We start from the raw sequence: 21404 nt of genomic DNA, 5'->3' as shown, positions 1-21404 counted from the left end.
TCCTCATGTGTCACAGGGTTATCAGACGTTGCAACAAAAGACATGCACGTGGTAGAGAGAAGAGAAAAAGCTTACAGCACCTGGTATTCCCTAGCGGTCTCCCATCCAAGTACTAACCAGGCCCAACCCTGCTTGGCCTCCGAGATCAGACGAGGTCGGGCATGTTCAGGGTGGTGTGGCCGTAAGCAACAATGTCTGTGACAAAGGTACATTATATCGGTACGGGAATCATACAGTTCCTCTATGTAACCAGATAATTGCCGAGAAAGGCTGATATGTAGTGGGCATATCTTCATCCTTGATGTGATTACTACCTGTAGTTGAAACTGAGACTCTCAGATCACTTCGTGTCTGCCAACAAAGCAGCAGCAGCTGGAGATGACCAACTTCCTCATGTGTCACAGGGTGATCAGACGTTGCAACAAAAGACATGCACGTGGTAGAGAGAAGAGAAAAAGCTTACAGCACCTGGTATTCCCAAGCGGTCTCCCATCCAAGTACTAACCAGGCCCAACCCTGCTTGGCCTCCGAGATCAGACGAGGTCGGGCATGTTCAGGGTGGTGTGGCCATAAGCAACAATGTCTGTGACAAAGGTGCATTATATCGGTACTGGAATCATACGGTTACTCTATGTAACCAGATAATTGCCGAGAAAGGCTGATATGTAGTGGGCATATCTTCATCCTTGATGTGATTACTACCTGTAGTTGAAACTGAGACTCTCAGATCACTTCGTGTCTGCCAACAAAGCAGCAGCAGCTCAAGATGACCAACTTCCTCATGTGTCACAGGGTGATCAGACGTTGCAACAAAAGACATGGACGTGGTAGAGAGAAGAGAAAAAGCTTACAGCACCTGGTATTCCCAAGCAGTCTCCCATCCAAGTACTAACCAGGCCCAACCCTGCTTGGCTTCCGAGATCAGACGAGGTCGGGCATATTCAGGGTGGTGTGGCTGTAAGCAACAATGTCTGTCACAAATGTGCATTATATAGGTACTAGAATCATACGATTACTCTATGTAACCAGATAATTGCCGAGAAAGGCTGATATGTAGTGGGAACATCTTCTTCCCTGATGTGATTATTACCTGCAGTTGAAACTGAGACTCTCAGATCACTTCGTGTCTGCCAACAAAGCAGCAGCAGCTGAAGATGACCAACTTCCTCATGTGTCACAGGGTGATCAGACGTTGCAACAAAAGACATGCATGTGGTAGAGAGAAGAGAAAAAGCTTACAGCGCCTGGTATTCCCAAGCGGTCTCCCATCCAAGTACTAACCAGGCCCAACCTTGCTTGGCTTCCGAGATCAGACGAGGTCGGGCATATTCAGGGTGGTGTGGCTGTAAGCAACAATGTCTGTCACAAATGTGCATTATATAGGTACTGGAATCATACGGTTACTCTATGTAACCAGATAATTGCCGAGAAAGGCTGATATGTAGTGGGCACATCTTCATCCCTGATGTGATTATTACCTACAGTTGAAACTGAGACTCTCAGATCACTTCGTGTCTGCCAACAAAGCAGCAGCAGCTGAAGATGACCAACTTCCTCATGTGTCACAGGGTGATCAGACGTTGCAACAAAAGACATGCACGTGGTAGAGAGAAGAGAAAAAGCTTACAGCACCTGGTATTCCCAAGCGGTCTCCCATCCAAGTAGTAACCAGGCCCAACCCTGCTTGGCTTCCGAGATCAGACGAGGTCGGGCATGTTCAGGGTGGTGTGGCCGTAAGCAACAATGTCTGTGACAAAGGTGCATTATATCGGTACTGGAATCATACAGTTCCTCTATGTAACCAGATAATTGCCGAGAAAGGCTGATATGTAGTGGGCATATCTTCATCCTTGATGTGATTACTACCTGTAGTTGAAACTGAGACTCTCAGATCACTTCGTGTCTGCCAACAAAGCAGCAGCAGCTGGAGATGACCAACTTCCTCATGTGTCACAGGGTGATCAGACGTTGCAACAAAAGACATGCATGTGGTAGAGAGAAGAGAAAAAGCTTACAGCACCTGGTATTCCCAAGCGGTCTCCCATCCAAGTACTAACCAGGCCCAACCCTGCTTGGCCTCCGAGATCAGACGAGGTCGGGCATGTTCAGGGTGGTGTGGCCGTAAGCAACAATGTCTGTGACAAAGGTGCATTATATCGGTACTGGAATCATACAGTTCCTCTATGTAACCAGATAATTGCCGAGAAAGGCTGATATGTAGTGGGCATATCTTCATCCTTGATGTGATTACTACCTGTAGTTGAAACTGAGACTCTCAGATCACTTCGTGTCTGCCAACAAAGCAGCAGCAGCTGAAGATGACAAACTTCCTCATGTGTCACAGGGTCATCAGACGTTGCAACAAAAGACATGCAGGTGGTAGAGAGAAGAGAAAAAGCTTACAGCACCTGGTATTCCCAAGCGGTCTCCCATCCAAGTACTAACCAGGCCCAACCCTGCTTGGCTTCCGAGATCAGACGAGGTCGGGCATGTTCAGGGTGGTGTGGCCGTAAGCAACAATGTCTGTGACAAAGGTGCATTATATCGGCACTGGAATCATACAGTTCCTCTATGTAACCAGATAATTGCCGAGAAAGGCTAACTTGTAGTGGGCACATCTTCATCCCTGATGTGATTATTACCTGCAGTTGAAACTGAGACTCTCAGATCACTTCGTGTCTGCCAACAAAGCAGCAGCAGCTGAAGATGACCAACTTCCTCATGTGTCACAGGGTGATCAGACGTTGCAACAAAAGACATGCATGTGGTAGAGAGAAGAGAAAAAGCTTAAAGCACCTGGTATTCCCAAGCGGTCTCCCATCCAAGTACTAACCAGGCCCAACCCTGCTTGGCTTCCGAGATCAGACATATTGAGGGTGGTGTGGCTGTAAGCAACAATGTCTGTCACAAATGTGCATTATATAGGTACTGGAATCATACGGTTACTCTATGTAACCAGATAATTGCCGAGAAAGGCTGATATGTAGTGGGCATATCTTCATCCTTGATGTCATTACTACCTGTAGTTGAAACTGAGACTCTCAGATCACTTCGTGTCTGCCAACAAAGCAGCAGCAGCTGAAGATGACCAACTTCCTCATGTGTCACAGGGTGATCAGACGTTGCAACAAAAGACATGCAGGTGGTAGAGAGAAGAGGAAAAGCTTACAGCACCTGGTATTCCCAAGCAGTCTCCCATCCAAGTACTAACCAGGCCCAAACCTGCTTGGCTTCCGAGATCAGAAGAGGTCGGGCATATTCAGGGTGGTGTGGCTGTAAGCAACAATGTCTGTCACAAATGTGCATTATATAGGTACTGGAATCATACGGTTACTCTATGTAACCAGATAATTGCCGAGAAAGGCAAACTTGTAGTGGGCACATCTTCATCCCTGATGTGATTATTACCTGCAGTTGAAACTGAGACTCTCAGATCACTTCGCGTCTGCCAACAAAGCAGCAGCAGCTGAAGATGACCAACTTCCTCATGTGTCACAGGGTGATCAGACGTTGCAACAAAAGACATGCATGTGGTAGAGAGAAGAGAAAAAGCTTACAGCACCTGGTATTCCCAAGCGGTCTCCCATCCAAGTACTAACCAGGCCCAACCTTGCTTGGCTTCCAAGATCAGACGAGGTCGGGCATATTCAGGGTGGTGTGGCTGTAAGCAACAATGTTTGTCACAAATGTGCATTATATAGGTACTGGAATCATACTGTTACTCTATGTAACCAGATAATTGCCGAGAAAGGCTGATATGTAGTGGGCACATCTTCATCCCTGATGTGATTATTACCTGCAGTTGAAACTGAGACTCTCAGATCACTTCGTGTCTGCCAACAAAGCAGCAGCAGCTGAAGATGACCAACTTCCTCATGTGTCACAGGGTGATCAGACGTTGCAACAAAAGACATGCACGTGGTAGAGAGAAGAGAAAAAGCTTACAGCACCTGGTATTCCCAAGCGGTCTCCCATCCAAGTACTAACCAGGCCCAACCCTGCTTGGCCTCCGAGATCAGACGAGGTCGGGGATGTTCAGGGTGGTGTGGCCGTAAGCAACAATGTCTGTGACAAAGGTGCATTATATCGGTACTGGAATCATACAGTTCCTCTATGTAACCAGATAATTGCCGAGAAAGGCTGATATGTAGTGGGCATATCTTCATCCTTGATGTGATTACTACCTGTAGTTGAAACTGAGACTCTCAGATCACTTCGTGTCTGCCAACAAAGCAGCAGCAGCTGAAGATGACCAACTTCCTCATGTGTCACAGGGTGATCAGACGTTGCAACAAAAGACATGCACGTGGTAGAGAGAAGAGAAAAAGCTTACAGAACCTGGTATTCCCAAGCAGTCTCCCATCCAAGTACTAACCAGGCCCAACCCTGCTTGGCTTCCGAGATCAGACGAGGTCGGGCATATTCAGGGTGGTGTGGCTGTAAGCAACAATGTCTGTCACAAATGTGCATTATATAGGTACTAGAATCATACGATTACTCTATGTAACCAGATAATTGCCGAGAAAGGCTAACTTGTAGTGGGAACATCTTCATCCCTGATGTGATTATTACCTGCAGTTGAAACTGAGACTCTCAGATCACTTCGTGTCTGCCAACAAAGCAGCAGCAGCTGAAGATGACAAACTTCCTCATGTGTCACAGGGTGATCAGACGTTGCAACAAAAGACATGTAGGTGGTAGAGAGAAGAGAAAAAGCTTACAGCACCTGGTATTCCCAAGCAGTCTCCCATCCAAGTACTAATCAGGCCCAACCCTGTTTGTCTTCCGAGATCAGACGAGGTCGGGCATATTCAGGGTGGTGTGGCTGTAAGCAACAATGTCTGTCACAAATGTGCATTATATAGGTACTGGAATCATACGGTTACTCTATGTAACCAGATAATTTTTTTTTTTTTTTTTTTTTTTTTTTTTTTTTTTTTTTTTTTTCTTTTTTCCCCCTTGTCCTGTTCAGCATTATGGCAGCAGAATTGTAGTCTGAATACCTTTGATGCCAAACAGATTTGCTTTGCCAAGGGAAGTTTTATAAATGTAAAGCTCCCCTTGATGCCCATTTATTTATTTTTGTTTACAATATATAACATGTAATAGAACTGAACCGGACCGGGGGACAAGGAAAGAAGAAGAGGAAAGAAGAGGAAACAGAACAAAAATAGAAACAAAAACCAGACAACCAGCTGCTACACCTGTAAAAAACAAAACAGACAACAATCCATGGCCTCTGAGGGGAATCCAGCCTTAGCGCCACCAGGAGCACCTGAAAGCAGACAAGCAGAGAAAAAACAAACACACAAACAAACAAAAACAAGCACAAGAAGCGGTAATCGCATACAACACAGCTGTGGATAGATGACCTGAGACGACATGATAACACATCAACTGCTTAGCGAGCATGCTACTGGGCTAATGAATGTGTGTGTGTGTGTGTGTGTGTGTGTGAGAACATGCAACACCCATGGCACAGGATCTACATGGTAACCGTGGTTAGTTATGAGTGTATAAGTGTACAGGGCCACAATCCACAGCCCCCCCCCCAGCAATCAGAAGCAGGCAGAGAGGGCCACAAGACCCAGGCCACCAGCAGCCCCCACGGAGCACAGAACCCAGGAAGCCCACCGCAGGGACAACCACGCATCCACCCAGAAGACGGCAGAGGAAGCCCCCGGATAGAGCCCCCATAAGCATAGGGCAGAGGCCCTCAGAGAGCCAGGGGCAACAGCCCACCGACCCCGCCAGGTCCCAGCCGCCCAGACATGGGCCGTGCACTGGACCCGGGCCCCGGGAGCCCGAGCGCCCCCAAACCCCCCGGCAGAGGCCCCACCCAATACCCAGGAGGGCCAAGTGCCCCAGACAGCCACGCAGTGGGTCAGCGCCTGCCCCAGCACCCCTGGCCAAGTGCCCTGGGAGCCAAGACGTGCCCACAGGTGGGTGAAGTCGCGAGCAGCGGAGAGAGGCAATGCCGCCCCCCCATCGGGAGAAGCACAGGCAGGCCAGGCCAGGCCAGGCGACAGCAAGTCCCAGATCCAGGCCCAATCATTACCACACACACTTTCACGTCCCATACATCCACACATCCTCCCTCCCTCGACTCCGCTGGGGTGTAGTGCAGCGGGCACACCAGGGGGCCAGCAGCCCCCCAGCCACCACAGACCCCGAACCAGCAGAACAATTAATTAATCCTCTTGGCCCCTCCCGCCTCGAGCAGCAACCAGGAAGCAGGGGTGTGGGAAGAAGACCCCTCCCCTCACCCTTCTGGCTCTTCAATATTTTCTAATAGTGAGCGATAAAATTGAGGGGCAGCCAAACTTGTAGGACTGGGAGCGCGGCCCTCTGGGCAGCCTACATACCCAAAGAGCCCCGCCCACCAGATGCCACTCAGTGTAACCACCCCCCAAGACCTAATGTGTGTGTGTGAGTGTGTGTTTGATAAGTAGTAATGTCTAAGGTGTAATTAAAACAGGGGCGGGGAACTGCAGAGTGCAACCAAAGGGGACCACCTACGTGGCCCCATCCACTACACCCCACCGAACACACACGGCCCCAAAACCCTTCATGTGTGAGTGTGTGCTGTGTACAGGAGCCAGAAGGGAGAGGGGTATGGGGATATACACCGGGGGGAGCTACTCTCCCCCGGAGAAGGCAGCCAGGGACTGGCTGCAATAGGCATCCCCGCTACCTGGGAGCCAACACAGGGCAGGAGGGGCTGATGTCCACCAGGCTCGGGGCCTGCAGCGACCATATTGCGGGAGCTACTGTACCCCCAGAAGGTACCCATCCCGCCCCACCCCACCCCACCCCGGAGGACCTCTACAAACAACAAACAAACAACAACAAAAAACAAACAGACAAACAAACAAACCACCCGGTCACACCAGTCGCAGCAGCCCGGGCCTGAGACCCACCATCACCCAGACCATCACCCAGGCCCCCCCACCCACCCCCCCAACAGGGGAAAAGCACCGCCCCCCCCCACCGCACGCCCCAACACCCTGAAAAAAAAAACAACCATCTGCGGACACCTTGGAGGTCCCAGAGCAACAAGCCCGGCACCAGGACCTGCACCAACCCACCCATACTGTGGCGCGTCCAGGACAACCCAGCCCCCCCAGGCACAGGCAGGGCCCCCCCCCGGGCGCAAGGCAGCGCCCAGCCACCAGGGCCCAGGCCCAGCACCACCACCCATGCCGGAGCGGCCCAGCCACCCGGCATAGAGCCAGCAGCCACCACCCCAAGGCCTCTAAGGGACCCCGCCCCACACCGCAAGACAGTCCCACCCGCAAGCCCCCAAAACTGCCCTCCAAGCCTGACACACAGTCCCCCCCAGCAATGACCAACCCGGTCCCCACGACCCGAGAGACCACCAGACGCCCGAAGCCACACAGCCCCCCCCAGCACACACCCAACCGCCCAGAGCGACGGGACAGCAACCCACCACCACCACTAAGTGATAAAGCTAATCAGAGGGGACCAGAGAGAATGAAATTCAGCCAATTGATGTTTTGAGGAGGCAGACATTGTTTCCATGCTAATATAATCTAAAAGAAAATTTCTAAACTGGTTAATACACAGATTGTTCTTCGCTTTCCAGTTCATGAGAATAGTTTTCTTTGCGATACATAACACTGTGAGAACCATGTGTGCTGAGTTAATTTCCATGTTGATGTTGTCTAAGTCACCCAGTATGCACAGTGTGGGGCATGCAGGGATGCTACACTTTAGCCATGTTGATAGGTCCGCACAGACTTCAAGCCAGAACTTCTGGACAGGCGCACAGAACCACAAAGCGTGTGCATAATCATCAGGTGTGTTATCTGTGCAATGTGAGCAGATGTTTGAGTGTGTTAGACCCATCCTGAACATCCTTTGTCCTGTATAGTGTGTTCTATGAAGGATTTTGTATTGTATGAGCTGTAAATTAGAATTCTGAGTCATTCTAAAGGTGTTCAAACATATTTGTGGCCAGAAGCTATGACTAGAACTGATGGATAAATCTGCCTCCCATTTTGAGGACGGTAGAGACATTGTGTCATCTATTTTAGACAATAATTTATATATTTTTGATAGTAGTTTTGGGGTGCAGATGCTTAGAAATTCTGCTACCCTAGTCGGGAGTTGTAAGTCTGGTTGGTGGGGGATATATTTCTTTGTTATTATAGACTTAAGTTGTTGATATTCTAGGAATTTATTGCTGCCTATCTCGTGTTGTGATATGAGCTCATCAAATGAAATAAAATTTCCATTTTGGATTATATGTTCCAGATGTTTGATTCCTTTGATCTTCCACAGAGTAAAGTTTAGCATTTTTTTGTTTTGCAGTATGTCAGGATTGTTCCAGATGGGTGTAAGCTTACATGGGACAATTGAAGACTTTGTTATTTTAAGAAATTCCCACCAGGCTGTCAGAGAGGTGCTGATGTTAATGCTTTTGAAACATTTGTGATGTTTTACGTTTTGACTAATAAGTGGCAGGTCAGAGATTTCCAGATTATCACACAATGCTTGTTCTACATTTATCCATGGTTCATCTATTGGGCTAGGTTTAAACCATTTTGATATATACTGTAACCTATTGGCTAAGGAATAGTGCTGAAAATTAGGTAAATCTAATCCACCACAGTCCTTGGTCTTCTGTAGGGTTTTTAAACTAATACGTGGTGGTTTGTTTTTCCACAGAAATTTGGAGATGCAAGAATCTAGTGACTTAAACCAAGTAGCAGATGGTTTTATGGGGATCATTGAGAACAAATAATTAACTTTTGGTAGTATCATCATTTTAATGGTTGTAACTCTCCCCATAAGTGATATAGGTAAGGACTTCCAACGAGAGAGATCGTCCTCTACTGTCTTTAATAATTGCACATAATTTAGCTTTGTTAGCTCTGAGAGCCTGGAGGAAATGTTTATGCCTAAATATCTGATATTTCCTGACTGTAAAGTGATTGCTGGTATATTCTGGACTCTGCAGTTAATGGGCAGAACTGTGGTCTTAGACCAATTGATAGAGTAGTCAGAAAGTGCTGAGAATTTATTTATGAGTGTGATCGTGTGAGTGAGAGACGTTTGAGAGTTCTGAAGGAAAAGTAAAACATCATCAGCATAAAGACTTATTTTATGCTCAATATTTTGGGGTTGGATGCCTTTAATATTTCTTTCTTGTCTGATAGCAGCTGCTAAAGGTTCGATGAAAATAGCAAAAAGTGATGGAGAAAGTGGGCAACCCTGTCTTGTACCTCTCTGCAGACTGAAGTTTGGAGAGGTTTGATCATTTGTCCTCACACACGCATTTGGGGAGCTATATAATATCCTTATCCAGTTGATGAAGTGTGACCCAAACCCAAATTTGTTTAATGCTGCGAATAAAAATTTCCAGTTCACTCGATCAAATGCTTTTTCTGCATCTAGAGAGACTATTGTGGTTTCCAGGTTGTTGATGTTAGAATAGTCTATGAGATTAATTAGCCTGCGAGTGTTAGTGGATGAGTGTCTACCCTTTATGAAACCTGTCTGGTCAGGATGTATTATAAGTGGAGTTATTTTTTCTATTCTTTTGGCGAGGGCTTTACAAATTATTTTGAGGTCTGCATTTATTAGAGATATTGGGCGGTAGCTGGATGGAAGTATGGGGTCTTTTCCTGGTTTCTGTAGCAAGATAATGTTAGCAGAGTTCATGTGTGGGGATAATCTGCCATTCTGCTTAACTTGTAATACCATTTTGTGAAATGCAGGTGCCAAAACAGTCCAAAATTCTTTGTAGAACTCTGCTGGAAAACCATCTGGTCCCGGGGCTTTGTTACTAGGCATATGTTGAAGGGCTTCATGGAGTTCTCCTATTGAAAGAGGTGAATCCAGAGCCATTGCCTGTTCGGTTTGTAATTTTGGAAGGTTGATATTACTAAGAAACTGATCTATGTTACTATCTGATGGATCATTTTGTGATGAATATAAGGTTTTATAGAAGTCCCTAAAAGCATTGTTGATTACATCGGGGTCATGGGTGACATTTCCTTTTGAGTCTTTAACAGAAGTGATTGTTGTTTTCTCTTTGTTTCTCTTTAGTTGGTTAGCTAGGAACCTTCCAGATTTATTTCCGTGCTCAAAGTTCTCCAAGCGAAGTCTTTGTATGAGAAACTGTGTTTGTTTATCAATAATTTTGTTTAATTCAAGTTTAGCTTTTCTTAATTCATTCAGTGTGTGTTCCTCTTTGGAGGTACTGTAGACAATTTCTAATGATTTAATCCTGAGTTCTAAATCTGATATCCTTGAACTTTCCCTCTTTTTCTTATTTGATGAAAAAGAGATTATTTTGCCTCTCATAACTGCTTTTCCGGCTTCCCAAAGAGTACAAGCTGACATTCCTGGCAGGTCATTATTTTCTAAATATACAGACCATTCCCTTTTGAAATAATTAATAAAATCAGGGTCTTTTAGTAATGATGTATTAAATCTCCAATTCCTAGCTGGTGGTGTAACTCTGTTATTCTTCAGTGTGATAGAAACTGGAGCGTGATCACTGATAGTGATGGGGTGGATTTTGGTGTCTGAAATATCCCTCAACAAGGAACTGCTAACTAACAAATAATCTATTCTTGAGTATGAGTGGTGTACCGGTGAGAAGAAGGTGTATTCTCTAAGAGTGGGGTGGTGGGAGCGCCAAGCATCACAAAGACCAAAATCTTTCATATACTGTTTAACAATATTCGTGGACTGCCAGTTCCGCTGACTTCCTGAAGTACTGAGTCTGTCTAGTCCTGAGTCTAATACCATGTTAAAGTCCCCTCCTATGATGAGTGTGTTATCTGAGTGATCAGAGAGTGAAGTGAAAAAGGAGTGAAAAAATGAGGGGTCATCCACATTTGGACCATATATATTTGCAATGCATAAATTCATATTTTGAACAGATAAATTAACTATTAGAAATCTACCTTCTGGATCTATAACTGTGTTGTTTACGGTGAAATTTACTCTTCTATTTATCAGAATGGCTACACCTCTTTGTCTGGAGTTGTAACAGGCTGAGTACACATGAGGAAACTGTGCTGTGGTGAGAACATCAGCTGCAGTCTCTGATAAATGAATCTCCTGTAATAAAACAATGTCCGCCTGTAAATCCTTCAATTTATTGGAGATTTTTAATCTCTTCTCCCTGGACCCAGCTCCATGCACATTCCATGAGATAAACCTCAGTGTGGACATGCTCAGACTAATGTAGTGAGTGCTGGATGCTTGCTAAAAGCATCCCGTGCGTGTGTGTGCATATATGCTTCCATGAACATGCCATTGTTGGTGTTTCAGTTGTCAGTATGAGCTTGCTACAATATGTACTTGCGCTGTCGATGCTGTGTGGAACTTCGTTATGTGCTCTGCTCAAAACTCTATGTGCGCCGTGCTTGTTAACATTACTTATTAAGGTGGAAACGCAGCGGGTTGGGGAAGAAAGACAGAACAGAAAAACAGTGCAAAAGAGTGGAAGTGTGAGATAGAAAAAGGAAAAACAAAAACAAAAAAACAAAAACAAATAAACAAATATGAGCTGCATATATCCTGTGCTGGTGAGACTGGCAGTGAGCTATATATTTTGCCTTGATAGATAACTAGATATGAATTGGATAGACTATTTCAGAGTTACTTATGTACCATCTATGGTGATATGATTTATACAAGTTAACGAATACAGATCACCTGGAGTTTAGAAGAGCCAAGGAGTGGTTTCCTGGTCGCGGTACAGCTGCCCGTTGATGAATAACTTATCCACCGCGATGACAGCCCGGGAGCCTCCTTCCATGAACTTTCTCCGGATGGGGAACAGAACCCTGCGTCTTTCCAGGATTTCTTTGGGAAACTGGTCATTGACGCTGAAGTCCGTTCCTCTCAGCTCCCTGCCGCGTCCCCTCACCTGGACCTTCTGTTGATAATGCTCGAACTTGGCCACAATCGGTCTCGGTCGGCGGGCATCAGGTCTCTTCCCTCCCAGGCGGTGGACTCGGTGAAAAGTAATGTTTTTCACTACATCTCCTGGAAGTTTCAGTTGATTTTGGATGAAATTTTTCACTGTGAGTTCAGGATCCTCGTCTGCCTGCTCCGGGATTCCAGAAAACACCAGATTGTCCCTCATACTACGAGCCTGGAGATCAATAATTGATTCTTTCATCCTCTTGTTCTCGTCAGAGATCCGGCTCATTCCCTCGGTGAGTGTTTTCACCGATCCTCTGAGGGTTGCGTTTTCTGCAGCCAGCGTCTGCACCTGTTGCTGGCTGAACTCCAACGACTCCCGTAATGCCTGGAACTCTCTGTGTAGAATCTCCAACAGAGACATACGGGCGTCGAAGCTGGATAATTTGTTATCGATCGATGTTAAAATGTCCGTCGAATCATTACCAGCTGGAGACGTCGCTCCGGGTGACTCTTCATTGCGACTTCTCTTTGAAGTTGAAGCCTTGCTGCTAGCAGATGGGGTTTGGTTGGTTTTCCCCATGACGATCCTGTCAAAACACTCGTCGATGAAATCCGTGAGGCTCTCCAGGCTTTCTTCACTGTACTCCAGTGTTTTGTTTTTGTTTCACCCGATAATATATTTATTTAAACAGTGGTTATTGGCGTAATTATAATCTTATTATATTGTTTGCTCTATTTGAGGCGCGCCTTGTTTGAATCTGCCGATAGTCTCACACAATCTCGCGACACTACAGCATCACACTGTAACCAGATAATTGCCGAGAAAGGCTGATATGTAGTGGGCACATCTTCATCCTTGATGTGATTACTACCTGTAGTTGAAACTGAGACTCTCAGATCACTTCATGTCTGCCAACAAAGCAGCAGCAGCTGAAGATGACCAACTTCCTCATGTGTCACAGGGTGATCAGACGTTGCAACAAAAGACATGCACGTGGTAGAGAGAAGAGAAAAAGCTTACAGCACCTGGTATTCCCAAGCTGTCTCCCATCCAAGTACTAACCAGGCCCAACCCTGCTTGGCTTCCGAGATCAGACGAGGTCGGGCATTTCAGGGTGGTGTGGCCGTAAGCAACAATGTCTGTGACAAATGTGCATTATATCGGCACTGGAATCATACAGTTCCTCTATGTAACCAGATAATTGCCGAGAAAGGCTAACTTGTAGTGAGCACATCTTCATCCCTGATGTGATTATTACCTGCAGTTGAAACTGAGACTCTCAGATCACTTCGTGTCTGCCAACAAAGCAGCAGCAGCTGAAGATGACCAACTTCCTCATGTGTCACAGGGTGATCAGACATTGCAACAAAAGACATGCACGTGGTAGAGAGAAGAGAAAAAGCTTACAGCACCTGGTATTCCCAAGTAGTCTCCCATCCAAGTACTAACCAGGCCCAATCCTGCTTGGCTTCCGAGATCAGACGAGGTCAGTCATGTTCAGGGTGGTGTGGCCGTAAGCGACAATGTCTGTCACAAATGTGAATTATATAGGTACTGGAATCATACAGTTCCTCTATGTAACCAGATAATTGCCAAGAAAGGCTGATATGTAGTGGGCATATCTTCATCCTTGATGTGATTACTACCTGTAGTTGAAACTGAGACTCTCAGATCACTTCGTGTCTGCCAACAAAGCAGCAGCAGCTGAAGATGACCAACTTCCTCATGTGTCACAGGGTGATCAGACGTTGCAACAAAAGACATGCAGGTGGTAGAGAGAAGAGGAAAAGCTTACAACACCTGGTATTCCCAAGCAGTCTCCCATCCAAGTACTAACCAGGCCCAACCGTGCTTGGCTTCCGAGATCAGACGAGGTCGGGCATATTCAGGGTGGTGTGGCTGTAAGCAACAATGTCTGTCACAAATGTGCATTATATAGGTACTGGAATCATACGGTTACTCTATGTAACCAGATAATTGCCGAGAAAGGCTGATATGTAGTGGGCACATCTTCATCCCTGATGTGATTATTACCTGCAGTTGAAACTGAGACTCTCAGATCACTTCGTGTCTGCCAACAAAGCAGCAGCAGCTGAAGATGACCAACTTCCTCATGTGTCACAGGGTGATCAGACGTTGCAACAAAAGACATGCAGGTGGTAGAGAGAAGAGAAAAAGCTTACAGCACCTGGTATTCCCAAGCAGTCTCCCATCCAAGTACTAATCAGGCCCAACCCTGCTTGGCTTCCGAGATCAGACATATTCAGGGTGGTGTGGCCGTAAGCAACAATATCTGTGAACAATGTGCATTATATAGGTACTGGAATCATATGGTTACTCTATGTAACCAGATAATTGCAGAGAAAGAATGATATGTAGTGGGCACATCTTAATCCCTGATGTGATTATTACCTGCAGTTGAAACTGAGACTCTCAGATCACTTCGTGTCTGCCAACAAAGCAGCAGCAGCTGAAGATTACCAACTTCCTCATGTGTCACAGGGTGTTCAGACGTTGCAACAAAAGACATGCAAGTGGTAGAGAGAAGAGAAAAAGCTTACAGCACCTGGTATTCCCAAGCGGTCTCCCATCCAAGTACTAACCAGGCCCAACCCTGCTTGGCTTCCGAGATCAGACGAGGTCGGGCATGTTCAGGGTGGTGTGGCCGTAAGCAACAATGTCTGTGACAAATGTGCATTATATAGGTACTGGAATCATACGGTTACTCTATGTAACCAGATAATTGCCGAGAAAGGCAAACTTGTAGTGGGCACATCTTCATCCCTGATGTGATTATTACCTGCAGTTGAAACTGAGACTCTCAGATCACTTCGTGTCTGCCAACAAAGCAGCAGCAGCTGAAGATGACCAACTTCCTCATGTGTCACAGGGTGATCAGACGTTGCAACAAAAGACATGCATGTGGTAGAGAGAAGAGAAAAAGCTTACAGCACCTGGTATTCCCAAGCGGTCTCCCATCCAAGTACTAACCAGGCCCAACCTTGCTTGGCTTCCAAGATCAGACGAGGTCGGGCATATTCAGGGTGGTGTGGCTGTAAGCAACAATGTTTGTCACAAATGTGCATTATATAGGTACTGGAATCATACTGTTACTCTATGTAACCAGATAATTGCCGAGAAAGGCTGATATGTAGTGGGCACATCTTCATCCCTGATGTGATTATTACCTGCAGTTGAAACTGAGACTCTCAGATCACTTCGTGTCTGCCAACAAAGCAGCAGCAGCTGAAGATGACCAACTTCCTCATGTGTCACAGGGTGATCAGACGTTGCAACAAAAGACATGCACGTGGTAGAGAGAAGAGAAAAAGCTTACAGCACCTGGTATTCCCAAGCGGTCTCCCATCCAAGTACTAACCAGGCCCAACCCTGCTTGGCCTCCGAGATCAGACGAGGTCGGGGATGTTCAGGGTGGTGTGGCCGTAAGCAACAATGTCTGTGACAAAGGTGCATTATATCGGTACTGGAATCATACAGTTCCTCTATGTAACCAGATAATTGCCGAGAAAGGCTGATATGTAGTGGGCATATCTTCATCCTTGATGTGATTACTACCTGTAGTTGAAACTGAGACTCTCAGATCACTTCGTGTCTGCCAACAAAGCAGCAGCAGCTGAAGATGACCAACTTCCTCATGTGTCACAGGGTGATCAGACGTTGCAACAAAAGACATGCACGTGGTAGAGAGAAGAGAAAAAGCTTACAGAACCTGGTATTCCCAAGCAGTCTCCCATCCAAGTACTAACCAGGCCCAACCCTGCTTGGCTTCCGAGATCAGACGAGGTCGGGCATATTCAGGGTGGTGTGGCTGTAAGCAACAATGTCTGTCACAAATGTGCATTATATAGGTACTAGAATCATACGATTACTCTATGTAACCAGATAATTGCCGAGAAAGGCTAACTTGTAGTGGGAACATCTTCATCCCTGATGTGATTATTACCTGCAGTTGAAACTGAGACTCTCAGATCACTTCGTGTCTGCCAACAAAGCAGCAGCAGCTGAAGATGACAAACTTCCTCATGTGTCACAGGGTGATCAGACGTTGCAACAAAAGACATGTAGGTGGTAGAGAGAAGAGAAAAAGCTTACAGCACCTGGTATTCCCAAGCAGTCTCCCATCCAAGTACTAATCAGGCCCAACCCTGTTTGTCTTCCGAGATCAGACGAGGTCGGGCATATTCAGGGTGGTGTGGCTGTAAGCAACAATGTCTGTCACAAATGTGCATTATATAGGTACTGGAATCATACGGTTACTCTATGTAACCAGATAATTGCCGAGAAAGGCTGATATGTAGTGGGCACATCTTCATCCTTGATGTGATTACTACCTGTAGTTGAAACTGAGACTCTCAGATCACTTCATGTCTGCCAACAAAGCAGCAGCAGCTGAAGATGACCAACTTCCTCATGTGTCACAGGGTGATCAGACGTTGCAACAAAAGACATGCACGTGGTAGAGAGAAGAGAAAAAGCTTACAGCACCTGGTATTCCCAAGCTGTCTCCCATCCAAGTACTAACCAGGCCCAATCCTGCTTGGCTTCCGAGATCAGACGAGGTCAGTCATGTTCAGGGTGGTGTGGCCGTAAGCGACAATGTCTGTCACAAATGTGAATTATATAGGTACTGGAATCATACAGTTCCTCTATGTAACCAGATAATTGCCAAGAAAGGCTGATATGTAGTGGGCACATCTTCATCCCTGATGTGATTATTACCTGCAGTTGAAACTGAGACTCTCAGATCACTTCGTGTCTGCCAACAAAGCAGCAGCAGCTGAAGATGACCAACTTCCTCATGTGTCACAGGGTGATCAGACGTTGCAACAAAAGACATGCAGGTGGTAGAGAGAAGAGAAAAAGCTTACAGCACCTGGTATTCCCAAGCAGTCTCCCATCCAAGTACTAATCAGGCCCAACCCTGCTTGGCTTCCGAGATCAGACATATTCAGGGTGGTGTGGCCGTAAGCAACAATATCTGTGAACAATGTGCATTATATAGGTACTGGAATCATATGGTTACTCTATGTAACCAGATAATTGCAGAGAAAGAATGATATGTAGTGGGCACATCTTAATCCCTGATGTGATTATTACCTGCAGTTGAAACTGAGACTCTCAGATCACTTCGTGTCTGCCAACAAAGCAGCAGCAGCTGAAGATTACCAACTTCCTCATGTGTCACAGGGTGTTCAGACGTTGCAACAAAAGACATGCAAGTGGTAGAGAGAAGAGAAAAAGCTTACAGCACCTGGTATTCCCAAGCGGTCTCCCATCCAAGTACTAACCAGGCCCAACCCTGCTTGGCTTCCGAGATCAGACGAGGTCGGGCATATTCAGGGTGGTGTGGCTGTAAGCAACAATTTCTGTCACAAATGTGCATTACATAGGTACTGGAATCATACGGTTACTCTATGTAACCAGATAATTGCCGAGAAAGGCTGATATGTAGTGGGCACATCTTCATCCCTGATGTGATTATTACCTGCAGTTGAAACTGAGAGTCTCAGATCACTTCGTGTCTGCCTACAAAGCAACAGCAGCTGAAGATGACCAACTTCCTCATGTGTCACAGGGTGATCAGACGTTGCAACAAAAGACATGCAGGTGGTAGAGAGAAGAGAAAAAGCTTACAGCACCTGGTATTCCCAAGTAGTCTCCCATCCAAGTACTAACCAGGTCCAACCCTGCTTGGCTTCCGAGATCAGACGAGGTTGGGCATGTTCAGGGTGGTGTGGCCGTAAGCAAATCTATCTGTGAACAATGTGCATTATATAGGTACTGGAATCATACGGTTCCTCTATTTAACCAGATAATTGCCGAGAAAGGCTGATGCGTATTGGGCACATCTTCTTCCCTGTGGTCATTATTCTCTCCAGCGGAAACTGAGACTCTCAGATCACTTCGTGTCTGCCAACAAAGCAGCAGCAGCTGAAGATGACCAACTTCCTCATGTGTCACAGGGTGATCAGACGTTGCAACAAAAGACATGCAGGTGGTAGAGAGAAGAGGAAAAGCTTACAGCACCTGGTATTCCCAAGCAGTCTCCCATCCAAGTACTAACCAGGCCCAACCCTGCTTGGCTTCCGAGATCAGACGAGGTCGGGCATATTCAGGGTGGTGTGGCTGTAAGCAACAATGTCTGTCACAAATGTGCATTATATAGGTACTGGAATCATACGGTTACTCTATGTAACCAGATAATTGCCGAGAAAGGCTGATATGTAGTGGGCACATCTTCATCCCTGATGTGATTATTACCTGCAGTTGAAACTGAGACTCTCAGATCACTTCGTGTCTGCCAACAAAGCAGCAGCAGCTGAAGATGACCAACTTCCTCATGTGTCACAGGGTGATCAGACGTTGCAACAAAAGACATGCATGTGGTAGAGAGAAGAGAAAAAGCTTACAGCACCTGGTATTCCCAAGTGGTCTCCCATCCAAGTACTAATCAGGGCCAACCCTGCTTGGCTTCCGAGATCAGACGAGGTCGGGTATATTCAGGGTGGTGTGGCCGTATGCAACAATATCTGTGAACAATGTGCATTATATAGGTACTGGAATCATATGGTTACTCTATGTAACCAGATAATTGCAGAGAAAGAATGATATGTAGTGGGCACATCTTCATCCCTGATGTGATTATTACCTGCAGTTGAAACTGAGACTCTCAGATCACTTCGTGTCTCTCAACAAAGCAGCAGCAGCTGAAGATTACCAACTTCCTCATGTGTCACAGGGTGTTCAGACGTTGCAACAAAAGACATGCAAGTGGTAGAGAGAAGAGAAAAAGCTTACAGCACCTGGTATTCCCAAGCGGTCTCCCATCCAAGTACTAACCAGGCCCAACCCTGCTTGGCTTCCGAGATCAGACGAGGTCGGGCATGTTCAGGGTGGTGTGGCCGTAAGCAACAATGTCTGTGACAAATGTGCATTATATCGGCACTGGAATCATACAGTTCCTCTATGTAACCAGATAATTGCCGAGAAAGGCTAACTTGTAGTGGGCACATCTTCATCCCTGATGTGATTATTACCTGCAGTTGAAACTGAGACTCTCAGATCACTTCGTGTCTGCCAACAAAGCAGCAGCAGCTGAAGATGACCAACTTCCTCATGTGTCACAGGGTGATCAGACGTTGCAACAAAAGACATGCATGTGGTAGAGAGAAGAGAAAAAGCTTAAAGCACCTGGTATTCCCAAGCGGTCTCCCATCCAAGTACTAACCAGGCCCAACCCTGCTTGGCTTCGGAGATCAGACGAGGTCGAGCATATTCAGGGTGGTGTGGCTGTAAGCAACAATGTCTGTCACAAATGTGCATTATATAGGTACTGGAATCATACGGTTACTCTATGTAACCAGATAATTGCCGAGAAAGGCTGATATGTAGTGGGCACATCTTCATCCCTGATGTGATTATTACCTGCAGTTGAAACTGAGAGTCTCAGATCACTTCGTGTCTGCCTACAAAGCAACAGCAGCTTAAGATGACCAACTTCCTCATGTGTCACAGGGTGATCAGACGTTGCAACAAAAGACATGCAGGTGGTAGAGAGAAGAGGAAAAGCTTACAGCACCTGGTATTCCCAAGTAGTCTCCCATCCAAGTACTAACCAGGCCCAACCCTGCTTGGCTTCCGAGATCAGACGAGGTTGGGCATGTTCAGGGTGGTGTGGCCGTAAGCAAATCTATCTGTGAAAAATGTGCATTATATAGGTACTGGAATCATACGGTTCCTCTATGTAACCAGATAATTGCCGAGAAAGGCTAAATTGTAGTGGGCACATCTTCATCCCTGATGTGATTATTATCTTTAGTTGAAACTGAGACTCTCAGATCACTTCGTGTCTGCCAACAAAGCAGCAGCAGCTGAAGATGACCAACTTCGTCATGTGTCACAGGGTCATCAGACGTTGCAACAAAAGACATGCAGGTGGTAGAGGGAAGAGAAAAAGCTTACAGCACCTGGTATTCCCAAGTGGTCTCCCATCCAAGTACTAACCAGGCCCAAACCTGCTTGGCTTCCGAGATCAGGTATATTCATGGTGGTGTGGCCGTAAGTATCAATATCTGTGAACAATGTGCATTATATAGGTACTGGAATCATACGGTTACTCTATGTAACCAGATAATTGCAGAGAAAGGCTGATATGTAGTGGGCACATCTTAATCCCTGATGTGATTATTACCTGCAGTTGAAACTGAGACTCTCAGATCACTTCGTGTCTGCCAACAAAGCAGCAGCAGCTGAAGATGACCAACTTACTCATGTGTCACAGGGTCATCAGACGTTGCAACAAAAGACATGCAGGTGGTAGAGGGAAGAGAAAAAGCTTACAGCACCTGGTATTCCCAAGCAGTCTCCCATCCAAGTACTAACCAGGCCCAACCCTGCTTGGCTTCCGATATCAGACGAGGTCGGGTATTTTCAGGGTGGTGTGGCCGTAACCAACAATGTCTTTGACAAATGTGCATTATATAGGTACTGGAATCATAGAGTTCCTCGATGTAACCAGATAATTGCCGAGAAAGGCTAAATTGTAGTGGGCACATCTTCATCCCTGATGTGATTATTATCTTTAGTTGAAACTGAGACTCTCAGATCACTTCGTGTCTGCCAACAAAGCAGCAGCAGCTGAAGATGACCAACTTTGTCATGTGTCACAGGGTCATCAGACGTTGCAACAAAAGAAATGCAGGTGCTAGAGAGAAGAGAAAAAGCTTACAGCACCTGGTATTCCCAAACAGTCTCCCATCCAAGTACTAACCAGTCCCAACCCTGCTTGGTTTCCGAGATCAGACGAGGTCGGGCATATTCAGGGTGGTGTGGCCGTAAGCGACAATGTCTGTGACAAATGTGCATTATATAGGTACTGGAATCATACAGTTCCTCTATGTAACCAGATAATTGCAAAGAAAGGCTGATATGTAGTGGGCATATCTTCATCCTTGATGTGATTACTACCTGTAGTTGAAACTGAGACTCTCAGATCAATTCGTGTCTGCCAACAAAGCAGCAGCAGCTGAAGATGGCCAACTTCCTCATGTGTCACAGGGTGATCAGACGTTGCAACAAAAGACATGCAGGTGCTAGAGAGAAGAGAAAAAGCTTACAGCACCTGGTATTCCCAAGTAGCCTCCCATCCATGTACTAACCAGGCCCAACCCTGCTTGGCTTCCGAGATCAGACGAGGTCGTGCATCTTCAGAGTGGTTTGGCCGTAAGCGACAATGTCTGTGACAAATGTGCATTATATAGGTACTGGAATCATACAGTTCCTCTATGTAACCAGATAATTGCCGAGAAAGGCTGATATGTAGTGGGCATATCTTCATCCTTGATGTGATTACTACCTGTAGTTGAAACTGAGACTCTCAGATCACTTCGTGTCTGCCAACAAAGCAGCAGCAGCTGAAGATGACCAACTTCCTCATGTGTCACAGGGTGATCACACGTTGCAACAAAAGACA

General features: G+C 46.2%; 1 protein-coding gene, 22 non-coding genes and 13 pseudogenes across 23 annotated transcripts in view; 1 reads left to right on the top strand and 35 right to left on the bottom strand.

Moving 5' to 3' along the window:
- Positions 1-21404, top strand: part of LOC140294513 (protein NLRC3-like) — a 1060349-nt gene that overhangs the window by 456196 nt on the left and 582749 nt on the right. The gene's annotated exons all lie outside the window — the stretch shown is intronic.
- On the bottom strand, positions 69-187 carry LOC140297535 (5S ribosomal RNA). The gene has a single exon (XR_011913261.1). It is a non-coding gene; the product is annotated as a 5S ribosomal RNA (ribosomal RNA).
- Positions 457-575, bottom strand: LOC140295038 (5S ribosomal RNA). The gene has a single exon (XR_011912832.1). It is a non-coding gene; the product is annotated as a 5S ribosomal RNA (ribosomal RNA).
- On the bottom strand, positions 845-963 carry LOC140275600 (5S ribosomal RNA). Its single transcript, XR_011908416.1, has one exon. It is a non-coding gene; the product is annotated as a 5S ribosomal RNA (ribosomal RNA).
- LOC140297526 (5S ribosomal RNA) lies at positions 1233-1351 on the bottom strand. The gene has a single exon (XR_011913253.1). It is a non-coding gene; the product is annotated as a 5S ribosomal RNA (ribosomal RNA).
- On the bottom strand, positions 1621-1739 carry LOC140291094 (5S ribosomal RNA). The gene has a single exon (XR_011912420.1). It is a non-coding gene; the product is annotated as a 5S ribosomal RNA (ribosomal RNA).
- LOC140288361 (5S ribosomal RNA) lies at positions 2009-2127 on the bottom strand. Its single transcript, XR_011912153.1, has one exon. It is a non-coding gene; the product is annotated as a 5S ribosomal RNA (ribosomal RNA).
- Positions 2397-2515, bottom strand: LOC140296837 (5S ribosomal RNA). Its single transcript, XR_011913002.1, has one exon. It is a non-coding gene; the product is annotated as a 5S ribosomal RNA (ribosomal RNA).
- LOC140296376 (5S ribosomal RNA) lies at positions 2785-2893 on the bottom strand (annotated as a pseudogene).
- LOC140299447 (5S ribosomal RNA) lies at positions 3163-3281 on the bottom strand (annotated as a pseudogene).
- On the bottom strand, positions 3551-3669 carry LOC140298133 (5S ribosomal RNA). Its single transcript, XR_011913808.1, has one exon. It is a non-coding gene; the product is annotated as a 5S ribosomal RNA (ribosomal RNA).
- LOC140293941 (5S ribosomal RNA) lies at positions 3939-4057 on the bottom strand. Its single transcript, XR_011912726.1, has one exon. It is a non-coding gene; the product is annotated as a 5S ribosomal RNA (ribosomal RNA).
- Positions 4327-4445, bottom strand: LOC140298500 (5S ribosomal RNA). The gene has a single exon (XR_011914141.1). It is a non-coding gene; the product is annotated as a 5S ribosomal RNA (ribosomal RNA).
- On the bottom strand, positions 4715-4833 carry LOC140297909 (5S ribosomal RNA). Its single transcript, XR_011913603.1, has one exon. It is a non-coding gene; the product is annotated as a 5S ribosomal RNA (ribosomal RNA).
- LOC140301013 (5S ribosomal RNA) lies at positions 12925-13042 on the bottom strand (annotated as a pseudogene).
- On the bottom strand, positions 13312-13430 carry LOC140311346 (5S ribosomal RNA; annotated as a pseudogene).
- On the bottom strand, positions 13700-13818 carry LOC140299220 (5S ribosomal RNA; annotated as a pseudogene).
- Positions 14088-14196, bottom strand: LOC140292451 (5S ribosomal RNA; annotated as a pseudogene).
- On the bottom strand, positions 14466-14584 carry LOC140296715 (5S ribosomal RNA). The gene has a single exon (XR_011912990.1). It is a non-coding gene; the product is annotated as a 5S ribosomal RNA (ribosomal RNA).
- On the bottom strand, positions 14854-14972 carry LOC140298132 (5S ribosomal RNA). Its single transcript, XR_011913807.1, has one exon. It is a non-coding gene; the product is annotated as a 5S ribosomal RNA (ribosomal RNA).
- Positions 15242-15360, bottom strand: LOC140293929 (5S ribosomal RNA). The gene has a single exon (XR_011912724.1). It is a non-coding gene; the product is annotated as a 5S ribosomal RNA (ribosomal RNA).
- Positions 15630-15748, bottom strand: LOC140298499 (5S ribosomal RNA). The gene has a single exon (XR_011914140.1). It is a non-coding gene; the product is annotated as a 5S ribosomal RNA (ribosomal RNA).
- LOC140297908 (5S ribosomal RNA) lies at positions 16018-16136 on the bottom strand. The gene has a single exon (XR_011913602.1). It is a non-coding gene; the product is annotated as a 5S ribosomal RNA (ribosomal RNA).
- On the bottom strand, positions 16406-16524 carry LOC140285146 (5S ribosomal RNA; annotated as a pseudogene).
- Positions 16794-16902, bottom strand: LOC140292450 (5S ribosomal RNA; annotated as a pseudogene).
- LOC140298564 (5S ribosomal RNA) lies at positions 17172-17290 on the bottom strand. Its single transcript, XR_011914199.1, has one exon. It is a non-coding gene; the product is annotated as a 5S ribosomal RNA (ribosomal RNA).
- Positions 17560-17678, bottom strand: LOC140299983 (5S ribosomal RNA; annotated as a pseudogene).
- On the bottom strand, positions 17948-18066 carry LOC140275536 (5S ribosomal RNA). Its single transcript, XR_011908411.1, has one exon. It is a non-coding gene; the product is annotated as a 5S ribosomal RNA (ribosomal RNA).
- Positions 18336-18454, bottom strand: LOC140297764 (5S ribosomal RNA). The gene has a single exon (XR_011913470.1). It is a non-coding gene; the product is annotated as a 5S ribosomal RNA (ribosomal RNA).
- LOC140296594 (5S ribosomal RNA) lies at positions 18724-18842 on the bottom strand. Its single transcript, XR_011912978.1, has one exon. It is a non-coding gene; the product is annotated as a 5S ribosomal RNA (ribosomal RNA).
- On the bottom strand, positions 19112-19230 carry LOC140308432 (5S ribosomal RNA; annotated as a pseudogene).
- Positions 19500-19618, bottom strand: LOC140298541 (5S ribosomal RNA). Its single transcript, XR_011914178.1, has one exon. It is a non-coding gene; the product is annotated as a 5S ribosomal RNA (ribosomal RNA).
- On the bottom strand, positions 19888-19996 carry LOC140294194 (5S ribosomal RNA; annotated as a pseudogene).
- On the bottom strand, positions 20266-20384 carry LOC140298571 (5S ribosomal RNA). Its single transcript, XR_011914205.1, has one exon. It is a non-coding gene; the product is annotated as a 5S ribosomal RNA (ribosomal RNA).
- Positions 20654-20772, bottom strand: LOC140299707 (5S ribosomal RNA; annotated as a pseudogene).
- LOC140281594 (5S ribosomal RNA) lies at positions 21042-21160 on the bottom strand (annotated as a pseudogene).

Source organism: Leuresthes tenuis, unplaced genomic scaffold (genome assembly GCF_036924035.1).
Source record: "Leuresthes tenuis unplaced genomic scaffold, fLeuTen1.0.hap1 SCAF_1, whole genome shotgun sequence".
In the NCBI taxonomy this organism is placed as follows: Eukaryota; Metazoa; Chordata; class Actinopteri; order Atheriniformes; family Atherinopsidae; genus Leuresthes; species Leuresthes tenuis.
This window is presented reverse-complemented; position numbering and strand designations above follow the sequence as displayed.